The sequence below is a fragment of the Marmota flaviventris genome, chromosome 11, assembly GCF_047511675.1.
Source record: "Marmota flaviventris isolate mMarFla1 chromosome 11, mMarFla1.hap1, whole genome shotgun sequence".
In the NCBI taxonomy this organism is placed as follows: Eukaryota; Metazoa; Chordata; class Mammalia; order Rodentia; family Sciuridae; genus Marmota; species Marmota flaviventris.
Window position 1 is genome coordinate 33,068,167 of NC_092508.1, and position 11,181 is coordinate 33,079,347.

Below are 11,181 nucleotides of genomic sequence, written 5' to 3' on the forward strand. Positions count from 1 at the left end.
TGGCTTCTGTGGCTTGTATTCTTACGCTGCTGGAGTGGCCTGTTCATGGCATCTGGTTCCCTGGCAACAGCTTTCATTGGCTCATTCAAAACCCTTTCTTCTTAAGAAAGCTCCTACTGAGACGCCCACCACCACTACTAATCACCATCTTTACTTAGTGTTTAGGATGCAGCTGGTATAAAAAAAAAAACAGCATTTGTGGATGTGAGAAGATAAAGAAAGCCCTTGACAGGGCTTTGCTACACCTGCCTTGCGCTGGTTTTCGACAGGACTAGTTGGAAACTACCTGCTTTTCCACTGGGGCAGAGGGAAAGACTGGGCCAGAAAGTTTCCCAGAGCTGGAGTTCTTTGTTCGGCAGAGATCCACGAGTCCCTGTGATTCATGACTAGCTGTTTCCCCGGCTGATCTGTGATATAACTGCGGCGCTCTGCTTTGACAAGGGGTGTGGCAGAGCTGAGAGTTCAGACAACGAAATCCATATTGTGGAAGGCTTGCGCCCGCCAGGCAGCAAGCTGGGGAGGGAAGTCTGCCTTTCTCAGAACCTGAGGAGTTGGGCGGCTGTTCCACTCTCCCCTTAGCTCCAGATTTGCTAAGAATAGCAGTAAAAAGTAGCTCTTCATGCAGTGGTTGGAGAAAAGAAAAGTTGAGGAGATTCTCTAATTAGTAAAGATGGAAATTCATAGGAGGAATTCTCAGATGCATTCAGAATTTCTTTGTGTTTTCTCCTTTTGTCCAGGGAATAAATAAAATGAAAAGCAACAAGTAGAGTTGAGGAAGGAGGCAAGCTATTTTCACATTGGTTCACCCCTGTCAATCTGTTTAATTCATTGTCTTTTTTAAAATATCATATTTGATCTAACACATTGATATTACTTAAAGCCAAGCATTTAGGAAATAAAAAAGTTCACAACTCACAGTCACAATTATAGAAGAGATTGCCAATTGGTCTGGCCAACTGGCTCTAGTGGATGTGCTGCTCTGACCTGGTTCTTAGAGAGAAAAAGTCATCTTGGTCATGGGGTGGAGATGTGGAGAGAGTGACAGTTCAGAGATAGGGTGAAAGCTGAGGTGTGGAAGCGAGAAGAGGGGCTTTCCTGCTGCTGCATGTGGGTGAATGGCTCTGTGGTCTGATCCCTGGTCTACATGTGGATGAGGAGGGTGAGGTTTTCAGATTAGTGTTATGTATGTCACTGTTTTTAAATGTATTATGGAGGGCATTTAACAAAAACAACATAGGTTTGAAAGTTACTTGGGAACTGGAACTTTTCTGTCCCTTATTAGATGTGCAGTGGGCAAATTCTTAACCCTTTTGAGCCTCAGTTTCCTTGTCTGGAAAATGGGAATAATAGTACCTACCATGACAAGTACTAGGAGAAATGAAGGATATGATTCCCACCCCTGTAGAAGCTGATGAAGTTGTTCTGGTGATGGGCCTGGGCACTGGTTATTCACCTCAGCCCCAGGTGAATGTTCAGCCAATGCTAAGAACCTGGGTGTGGTGGTGCACACCTGTGATACCAACTACTTGAGAGGCTGAGAGGCAGGAGGATCACAAGTTCAAGGCCAGTCTCAACAATTTAGCAAATGAGCAACTTAGTGAGACCCTGTCTTAAAAACAAACAAACAAACAGCAAAAAAAAAAAAAAAAAAAAGAAAAAGAAAAAGTACAGGGGATGTAGTTAGTGGAAAAGAGCCCCTGGCTTCAATCCCCAATACAAATAACAACAAACCACATGGAATAAAGACCCAGGTGTTCGGTTAGAGTGTTAAACTTCATGAAATGCCACACAGGCGTTTTCTTTAGTTAGTAGAACAGACATCAAGCATTCATAGGACATATTTTAAGGAAGAAAAATCTTTTGAGTACATCAGTTGAAAGATGGGTGGTACTTAATGTATAAATATAGAGTAAATATATAATCAAGACAGAACTTTTTGTGATTAATAACAAGGTGGGGTACCCAAAGCAATGCATGACATCAGTTGAAAGATGGGTGGTACTTAATGTATAAATATAGAGTAAATATATAATCAAGACAGAACTTTTTGTGATAAATAACAAGGTGGGGTACCCAAAGCAATGCATGACACTGAGTCTAGAAGTTCTAGAACCTGCAAGAAGATTCTAAGTTGATTTCCAAAGTGTTACTTCAGTCACACTCTTGTGAGTTTTCACCAATTCTTTCAGGTGGTGAAAGGGGTGATTGGTGATAGAACACATGGCATATTCTGTGGAGTTAAATTCCACACATAGCATAGGGATGGCAAGCTAATTTCCCGGTATATACCAAATTCAATCACTTGGGAGTGGCTGCTTAGAATACTTGATTGAGAATAATTCTGCAGAGTTCTGGCCTAGTTCAAAAGATCTCCATGGGGGGCTGGAGTTGTGGCTCAGTGGTAGACTGCTTGCCTAGTTTGTGTGAGGCACTGGGTTCGATCCTCAGCTCCACATAAAAATAAAAAAAATAAAGGCATTATGTCCATTTACAAGTGAAAAAAAAAATCTCCATGGATGATGAGTAATGTTTTTCATAGTCAAGGAAAGGAGAGGGAACAGTGATACATCAACTGAGTTTTGCCAGCTCAATGTTGTAAACTATACAGAACTCTCATTATAGGGTGTGGATTTAATCATTCTTAACAATTCCTTCCAACATCATTCAATGTCAAAAGTTAAATAAGTATTCCAACTTATGTTTTTCTCTTATAATTTAAAAACAAAGACAAAACCTAGAGATCTGCCTTTTATTGACACTGCCATTTCCCCACAGGAGAATCTCAGAACAAAATCACCTGTTTTGCTTTTAATGCATGAGGAACCCCATGCTGTGTTCCTCAATCTTCCAATCTACAATTGTCACACTTTTAAAGATAAAATATAGACTGAGTGAAGCTTGCATTTTCACACCCTCAGCTATCTTCCTTAGTGCCTTCCTAGTAAGTAGCCTTCTCCTCCTTCTTTGGTCACTACTGTGAGACCTGAAATTTCTAAGCAGAAACAAACAAAAATCTAATTACAAATACAGAGTGGCAGTCCCCGTGAAGTCCATTTACTATGATTTCCAATTTTCTGTTTGATCCATATTGCAGAGATACAACTGGTGCCCAAGTTTTATTCAAGAACTCATACAAAATATTCCAGATAAACAAGTTTGAATCCTCATCGTTCTCCTCTTCTTCATTCTGTTTAATCTAGAAGTAATGTAATTCGTAACTCTCTCTGCCTTTGACAGCTACACACACCAATCATGGAGATTATTCTTCAAATATTTTTTGGTGAAATATTTCAAGTACTTTGTAGAAAAAGACACCTTGGATAGTTTCAGCAATCTCACTTTTGCTCCTCTGGATGGTCACAACCCCTTCACCAAGATTCCTGGCTTTTTGCTTCCCTGGATTCTCTCTTGGAGAATATTCTCATAGGAGGAATTCTCAGATGCATTCAGAATTTCTTTGTGTTTTCTCCTTTTGTCCAGGAAATAAATAAAATGAAAAGCAACAAGTAGAGTTGAGGAAGGAGACAAGCTATTTTCACGTTGGTTCACCCCACTCAAAATTGGCAGCATCCATGATTTCATCTTCTGCAAGGTGGGTACAGTCAGGGTGAACTTTGGAACCTGCTTCTTGTTTTTGACTCCCTTCACCACTAGCTTTTTCACAGGTGCCATGTCTACAGTAGAGGCAAAAAGCCCAACTTATTGTTTTTGTTGTGGTGGTTGTTCTTTTTAAATACAACATTTAGATACAACGTTGTTCTTTTTAGTAGAGTGCATTTTGACATATTATACATACATGGAGTATAACTTATTCTAATCAGGATCCCATTCTTGTGGTTGTACATGATGTGGAGTTTCAATGGTCATGTATTCATATATGAATTCAGGAAAATTATGTCCAATTCATTCTATTGTTTTCCTATTCCCATCCCCCCTCCTCTGCCTCATTCCCCTTTGTCTAATCCAGTGAATTTCTATTCTTTCCTCCCCACACCCTTATTGTGTGTTAGTATCCGCATATCAGAGAAAACATTTGGCCTTTGGTTTTGGGGGATTGGCTTATTTCATTTAGCATGATACTCTCCAGTTCCATTTATTTACGAGAAAATGCCATAATTTCATTTCTCTTTATGGCTGAGTAATATTCCATTGTGTATATATACCTCAGTTTCTTTATGGATTCATCTGTTGAAGGGCAATTGGGTTGGTTCCGTAGCTTAGCTATTGTAAATTGAGCTGCTATAAACATTGATGTGGCTATGTCACTGTAGTATGCTGATTTTATGTCCTTTGGGTATATACTCAGGAGTGGGATAACTGGGTCAGATGGTAGGTCCATTCCAAATTTTCTGAGGAATCTCCATACTGCTTTCCACAGTGGTTGTACCAGTTTGCAGTCCCACTAGCAGTTTATGAGTATACCTTTTCCCCCACATCCTCACCAACATTTATTGTCCCTTGTATTCTTGAAAATTGACATTCTGACTGGAGTGAGATGGAATCTCAGTATAGTTTTAATTTGCATTTCTCTTGTTGCTAGAAATGTTGAACATTTTTTTATATATTTGCTGACCATTTGTATTTCTTCTTCTGTAAAGTGCCTGTTCAGTCCCTTTACCCATTTATTGATTGAGTTATTTAATGTTTTTTGTGTTAAGTTTTTTGAGTTCTTTATATATCCTAGAGATTAATGCTCTATCTGAGGTGCAGGTAGCAGATTTTTTTCCCATTCTGTACACTCTCTCTTCACATTCTTGGTTGATTCTTTGCTGTGAAGAAGCTTTTTAGTTTGATTCCATCCCATTTATTGATTCTTGACTTTAGTTCTTGTGCTTTAGGAGTTGAGGAAGTTAGTTCCTAAGCCTACATGGTAAAGAGTTGAGCCTACATTTTTTCTAGTAAGTGCAAGGTCTTTGGTCTGATGTCTAGGTCTTTGATCCACTTTGAGTTGAGTTTCGTGCTCAAACCATGCTGTTTTTGTTACTATAGCTCTATAATATAATTTAAGGTCTGGTATTGTGATGTCTCCTGCTTCACTTTTGTCACTAAGGATTGCTTTGGCTATTCTGGGCCTCTTATTTTTCCAAAAGAATCTCATGACTACTTTTTATATTTTTTAAAATATTTATTTTTTAGTTGTAGTTGGACACAATACCTTTATTTTATTTATTTATTTTTACGTGGTTCTGAGGATTGAACCCAGGCCCTCGCATGTGCTAGGGGAGCCTCTACCGCTGAGCCACAACCCCAGCCCTGCTTTTTCTATTTCTATGAAGAATGTTATTGGAATTTTAATAGGAATTGCATTAAGTCTGAATAGCGCTTTTAGTAGTATTGCATTTTGACAATATTAATTCTGCCTATCCAAGAACATAAGAAGATGAGAGATCTTTCTATCTTCTAAGGTCTTCTTTAATTTCTTTCTTTAGTGTTCTGTAGTTTGCATCTTAGAGATATTTCACCTTTTTTGTTAGATTGAGTCCCAAGTCTTTTTTTTTTTTTTTTTTTTTTGAGGCTATTGTGAATGGGGTAGTTTTCCTAATTTCTCTCAACTTACTATTATATTAACCCTAGTTCCTCAAATCCAAGATGCCATGTAATTTAAGTACACTACTGATTTAATGGGAAAAAACCACTACAGTAAACATGAGTGATAAAAATATATTTATCTATATATTCTTTGTTAGCACTTCATTCAGTGTTTGAGAATAAAACACTTCAATTTCAGTGTATGGATTCTTGGAGTCTTTTATGACCATTGGCAGTGGTGCATAGCATCAGGGGAATTCTCTGCTTTCATCCCCTGGGTTAGTGATCTGGAAGTCCTTATCAAATGTTGGTTAGGCAGTCTAATGATCAGTCATATGTTGGAATACCAGGATTTTATTTGTATTTCCTGTTTGGTTAAACTCAGTTTTATTCTTCCCTTAGATTTTTCGTTTCTAGAAGGTAAAGAGCTTCTTTTGAAAGCTACTTGGTTTCTAAGGGTGACTTTGCAATAAATAAGTGGATCACACCAAACTCCCTTAACTTTAAAAATTCTATTTCTTCTGAGATATCTGTTGGTTTTCGTTTGTGTAATTATGGTGCCCATTGTGTAGACTGGCAATCTTCTTGTGTCCTTTGAAGCGGTTGGTTGTTGTTTTACTAGAAGACATGAAAGTATAGTTATACCTTCAGCTATAAACATTTGTTTCACTTATTGCTCAGTTCTTCCATGGGGTACACAATAACAACTCTGTCTCAACTAACTCTACCTCCAGCAGAACAAATGAGTCTGAGAATAAGATGGCAGAGCATGTGAACTTCAAGTGGATGTTGAAAAAATACTTCTTGAATGGGGCCATGTGAAGGGAAGAGGCAGTCCATAATAACTACAAAAAAGAACTTCTCAACTCTCCAAATGCAAGGAGCATAAGTGACTGAAGGCCCTAGATGCTGTGCTTATATGACTCAGTATAACAGAGGCATGCTTGGTCCTGGGAGTCCTCTGATGGGTGACTTTGTCTCAGGGGCTCTAAATGGTTTTGTGGATCTTCCTTAGAACTGCACAGCAGTCTAGACACTTCCATCTAACCTTTTCTTCTCTCTCTCCTTCGTATGAATAGACCTGTTCCTTGTCTGATGGTTCTCCTGGTTCCTTCCCTGTTTTCTCTCACAGGTGTTTTCCCCAATAAATTTCATGCACACTTAATCTTGTCTTAGTATTTGCTTATTATAGGACACAGTTCTTGTGGTGAACCAGGTAGGTATCCATGGAACATTCCCAATCTAGTGTTTCATTTGCTTTATAATTTACCAATGCCTTCTCAATCACCACTATTTTTAGAAGTTGATACCATAGGACATTCTAGGGTAAAAAACATTTTAAGTAGTGAGAAGTGCACATAGGGAATTCCCACTGAGAAAAGGAAGCAGGCCAGGGGAACAATTAGAAAAACATCATAATTTTTTCCTTATTATTTTAATTATTTCTAAAAAGCTTTTTAAAAAAACAATTAAAAAAAAGAAAGGAAGCATTCATGGCAGAAATTCAGTGCCAACTAGATTGAACAAAAAGGGTTAGCTTGAGTTATATCTCAGGAGCAGCAGAATCAGGGACCTAAGAGGTATTAGAAAGCTACTGCAGCTTCTCATGTCTCAGGTCCATAAGACAGCCATTATTAGAACCTGGACATACACCTGGACATAACATCCTACAGCCCAGGGACCTAAAGAAAGGTTAATTTCTTTTCAATTCTAGTCCTAATTCCCAAGAGAAAGCTTACCTTGGCCCAGCTTGGGTTAGCTGCTCACCCTGACGTGAATCAAATATGGTCAAGGGAATTGGTTGGAGGAAGAGACCATGATATTGGTCCATGTTACACCAACATGAAGGGCTCATGGCCATTGTGTGCATTTTGTATGGGGGAGTGCCACAGTCTGGCTGGGCACAAATGCCGCAGTCTGGCTGGGCACACAATCACGAGCCACCACACAGCTTGTAGATTCAAACAGCAACTCTTTATTCCCGAACTCACACCAGCCGTCTACAATCACGTTCTGGGGAAATCCACGTTCTCTGCCCAAATCCACCTCCTCTGCCCAAATCCACCTCCACTGGGCTTCTATCTCCAAAATATATTGTCTGAATCCCTTGAGAACTCAAGGGGAACTCAGGCAGCAGGATACGCCCTATTCCCAGGAGGAATAATCTTAAACCTTAAACCTGGAACCTAAACTGGGAACGCCCTAAACACGATTATCTTAAAACCGGGAACACCCTAATCTGCCTTGGTCCTTGAGCAAGGTCACCTACATTCAATGTCACTGCAACATGTCAGCAACATGGGGTACGCTGGCAAGGAAATTGTCATACCTACTTGGCTAATGGCTCCCAGCAGGGGAGAAAGGAGGTGAGTCACTGAGAGGACAACATTACATTTATACTACATAGAATATGTTTTGCAATGCCACATCTTCTCAGCAGTGCACAAACTCCCAGTTCTCATTCCTCTGACAGTCCCTCAGGAGGAGATTGGAAGGGGATGAACTCTGGTCAGGGCATGCAGCTCTTGGGTTTGATCTGTGTAGATTTTCAGAGTTTCAGTGAGAAGCTTCAGCTCTATTAAGGTCTGCAACCTCAAAATTACTAAGTGTCCTCTCCCACCTGTCCCAAATTATCAGAGTTGCTGGGCTATACTTTCAGGTGTCTGTTATTTCTCTGACCAGAAGAAATCTGCATGGCACAGGTGAAAGAACATCAATTTTAGAGTAGGAAACCTGGATTCTTGCTTATATCTTCAATGTAGCTATGTGCCACTTAGTCTCTCTGCACTGAAATTTCAACTCTTACTGTAGATTAGAAAAGTGAAGGTCACTTCCAACTCAAGGATCCTATGATTTAATGCACTGTCACTCTGTAAAGAATCTATAGGGCATTTCTTTGTGATTAGTGCTGCCTTCTCACTTAAAACCCGCCCCCCACCACCTTTTCTTCCTAATAAGAATGTGTTAAGGGTTGTGAAGCCAGATTTAAAGTTAGGTAGTCAGTGTAGTTAGGTAAATCGGGTCTAATAATATCGAGTAAGATCTAAAATGGAGGCCATGTTGAGAATGAATTCCCAGAAAAGTTGAGCAACTCTCGGAATGTTAATGAACAGCCCCAGCAGATTTGAAGACAGCTCATCCCTAAGAAGTGTTAATGAACAGCAAACTTGAAGATGTTGATTCAGAAGTGCCCAGATTACTTCTTTGGCCCATCTGTGTCCCAACCCTTCAGGCCTTCCCACCTATATTCCATCACCGAAAACTATAAAATGGAGAGACAACCGCACTTCCATGGATTCCATCTCTTGGGTCCCCTTCTTCCTCCTGGAGAAGTCTTTTCTGCTGTCCTTTAATAAACTTCTAATTTTCCACTCTGACCTTGCCTCGGCGTGCTTCTCTGGTGTTATTCTTCAACACTGGGGAAGCAAGGACTCGTCACCGGTCAATAGCGGTAACAGTTGGAGGTGTAGTTCAGTGGTAGAATGCTACCTAGCATGCACCAGGCCTTGGGTTCCAACCCCAGCCCTGCAAAACAAAAAGAAAACAACCAAAAAAGTCAAACTTGTATTGAACAACTGGTATGTGCCAGGCACGGTACTACAATTTGAATAGGAGATACAACCGAGACCCAGCCCTCTCAGAGAGCTCCGAGTCCATAGCAGACATATGAACTAAAGGTAATTAAAGTACTACATGATGACGCTTGGTTACAGACAAGGATGTTTCTAGGAGTGAGTTCTTCACTTCACAAATCATGAGGTTTTTTTTTTTTTTTAATTTTATATTGGCATTTCTGTAGGAAGCAGCATCTTCCAGTTCTCCTTGAAAGAATATGTTGAATAAATTAGTATTGGTTGTTATAAACAATTCTGTCAAGAAAAAACAAAACAAAACAAACAACAACAATAACAACAATCAAAAAATGTTTTTTGGAGCTAGTGCTTCTAACAAATAGTTTTTGAACATGTAGTTATGTACTAGTCTCCATACGAGGAGCTTAGATGGGGTGAGAGACAATGAAAAAGTATCAAAAAATATACAATTACAAGTTGCCATACATTCCAAAAAACAATGGAATTTGGAACTTAGAAAGTGAATAATGGAGGTGGGGTGGTTAAGACACAGAGAGAAGGAGCCTGCAGGGCTAACGGCAGGGAGCGAGTGGGAACAGCATTCCCAGGCAGAGGTGAGAGTGCTTGGTGCATCTGACCCCTGACAGATGCCAGTATGGCAGGGGAACAGTAGACAAGAAGGAGGGTGGTGAGAGATGAGGCCTGGGTACATATTAGCTCATTTTCCTTTACTGTAATGAAATACTGAGGCTGGGTACCTTGTAAAGAAAAGAGATTTTTTTTTTTTTTTTTTTTTTTTAGCTTGCAGTTTTAAAGGCAGAAAGTCCCAATAGCATGGTGCTGAATCTGGCAAGGACCTTGTGGCAGATGGCATCACAATGGCAGGAGCATGTGTGAGCGGGACAGATCACATGGCAAGACAGGAAGCCAGAGAGCAACTGGGGAGGAGCCAGGCTTGCCCTTTTAATACAGCCTATCTTAAGAACTCACTAGGGTCCCCAGTCCCAGGAAAACTACTCCAGGAACCTAATGACTCTTAATAGGACACCTCTTAAAGGTCCTAGCACCTCTAACATTACCACACTGGAGACCAGGCTTCTAACACCTGAAACTTTATGGGAAAAACCACACCCAAACCATAGCAAGGTGACCTCTGGAGAGGCAGCATCAGGGTTTGTGATGGAAGACCACTGGAGGTTTGAAGCTGCAGAGTGATTTGATGGAATCTGTGCTTTATAAAGGTGGTGCAGACCACTGACTGTGTCCCATCTTCTCCTGATGGATATACCCACGTGTGTGGGGGGGCGGGTGTTTTCTGGAGGATGTTTGGCAGGAAGAGAGCAAGGGGAGGAGGGGAAAACTCCTTACCTGTCCTGACTCAGCCTGATTCAGCATGTCCTTTGCCTCAAGTAAGCATGTGGGCAGGGTGGAGAAATGAGGATGTCTTCCTTTGTGGCGGCTCTGGCCAACGGCCCTCCGTTTTCTAGGAAGATAAAAACAAAATAGGGAGGAAAAGAAAAGGAAACTGGGATATAAATGCATGATCCCTCTTAAAGAGAGGTGTAGGAAATAGAGAACTGGTCAGAGAACAACACATCGTATGACTTCATGTGCAGGACAACTGGCTGCCACCGCTGTCCCCACCTGACCAATCCATGGGGACAGCAGACAGCGTGCAGCCAGGTACTCTGGAACAGCTGAGGACAGACTTGGATTTTGGAGTCAGACAGAGTTAGGCTCAAATACTGGCTAAATTTTGACATATGATCCTACACTGGTTATTTAATATCTTTGAACCTCATTTTCCTATTTGTAAAATTGAAATAACACCATCAAACTTGCCAATTCATCCTGAAGATTAACACAGGTAACATGTGCCACAGATGTGCTGAACAAATGGTAGCTGTCATGATTATATATAGAGAGAGGTGGTCATCTGTTAGGCCTTCAGGATCAAACCAGGCTTTGAAATCCCTACTTCTTCTTTCAGGACCCCTAGTCTCTACCTTTCTTCTCACCTAAAATTCCCTTTAAAAAAAATATGTCAATTTACCAGAGCTTAGAATAGTGAGGGACTTCA

The 11,181-nt window shown here is 40.5% G+C and overlaps 1 pseudogene; it reads right to left on the minus strand.

Moving 5' to 3' along the window:
- Positions 1-2,992: 2,992 nt before the first annotated feature.
- LOC114097884 (large ribosomal subunit protein eL22-like) lies at positions 2,993-3,672 on the minus strand (annotated as a pseudogene).
- Positions 3,673-11,181: the final 7,509 nt, after the last annotated feature.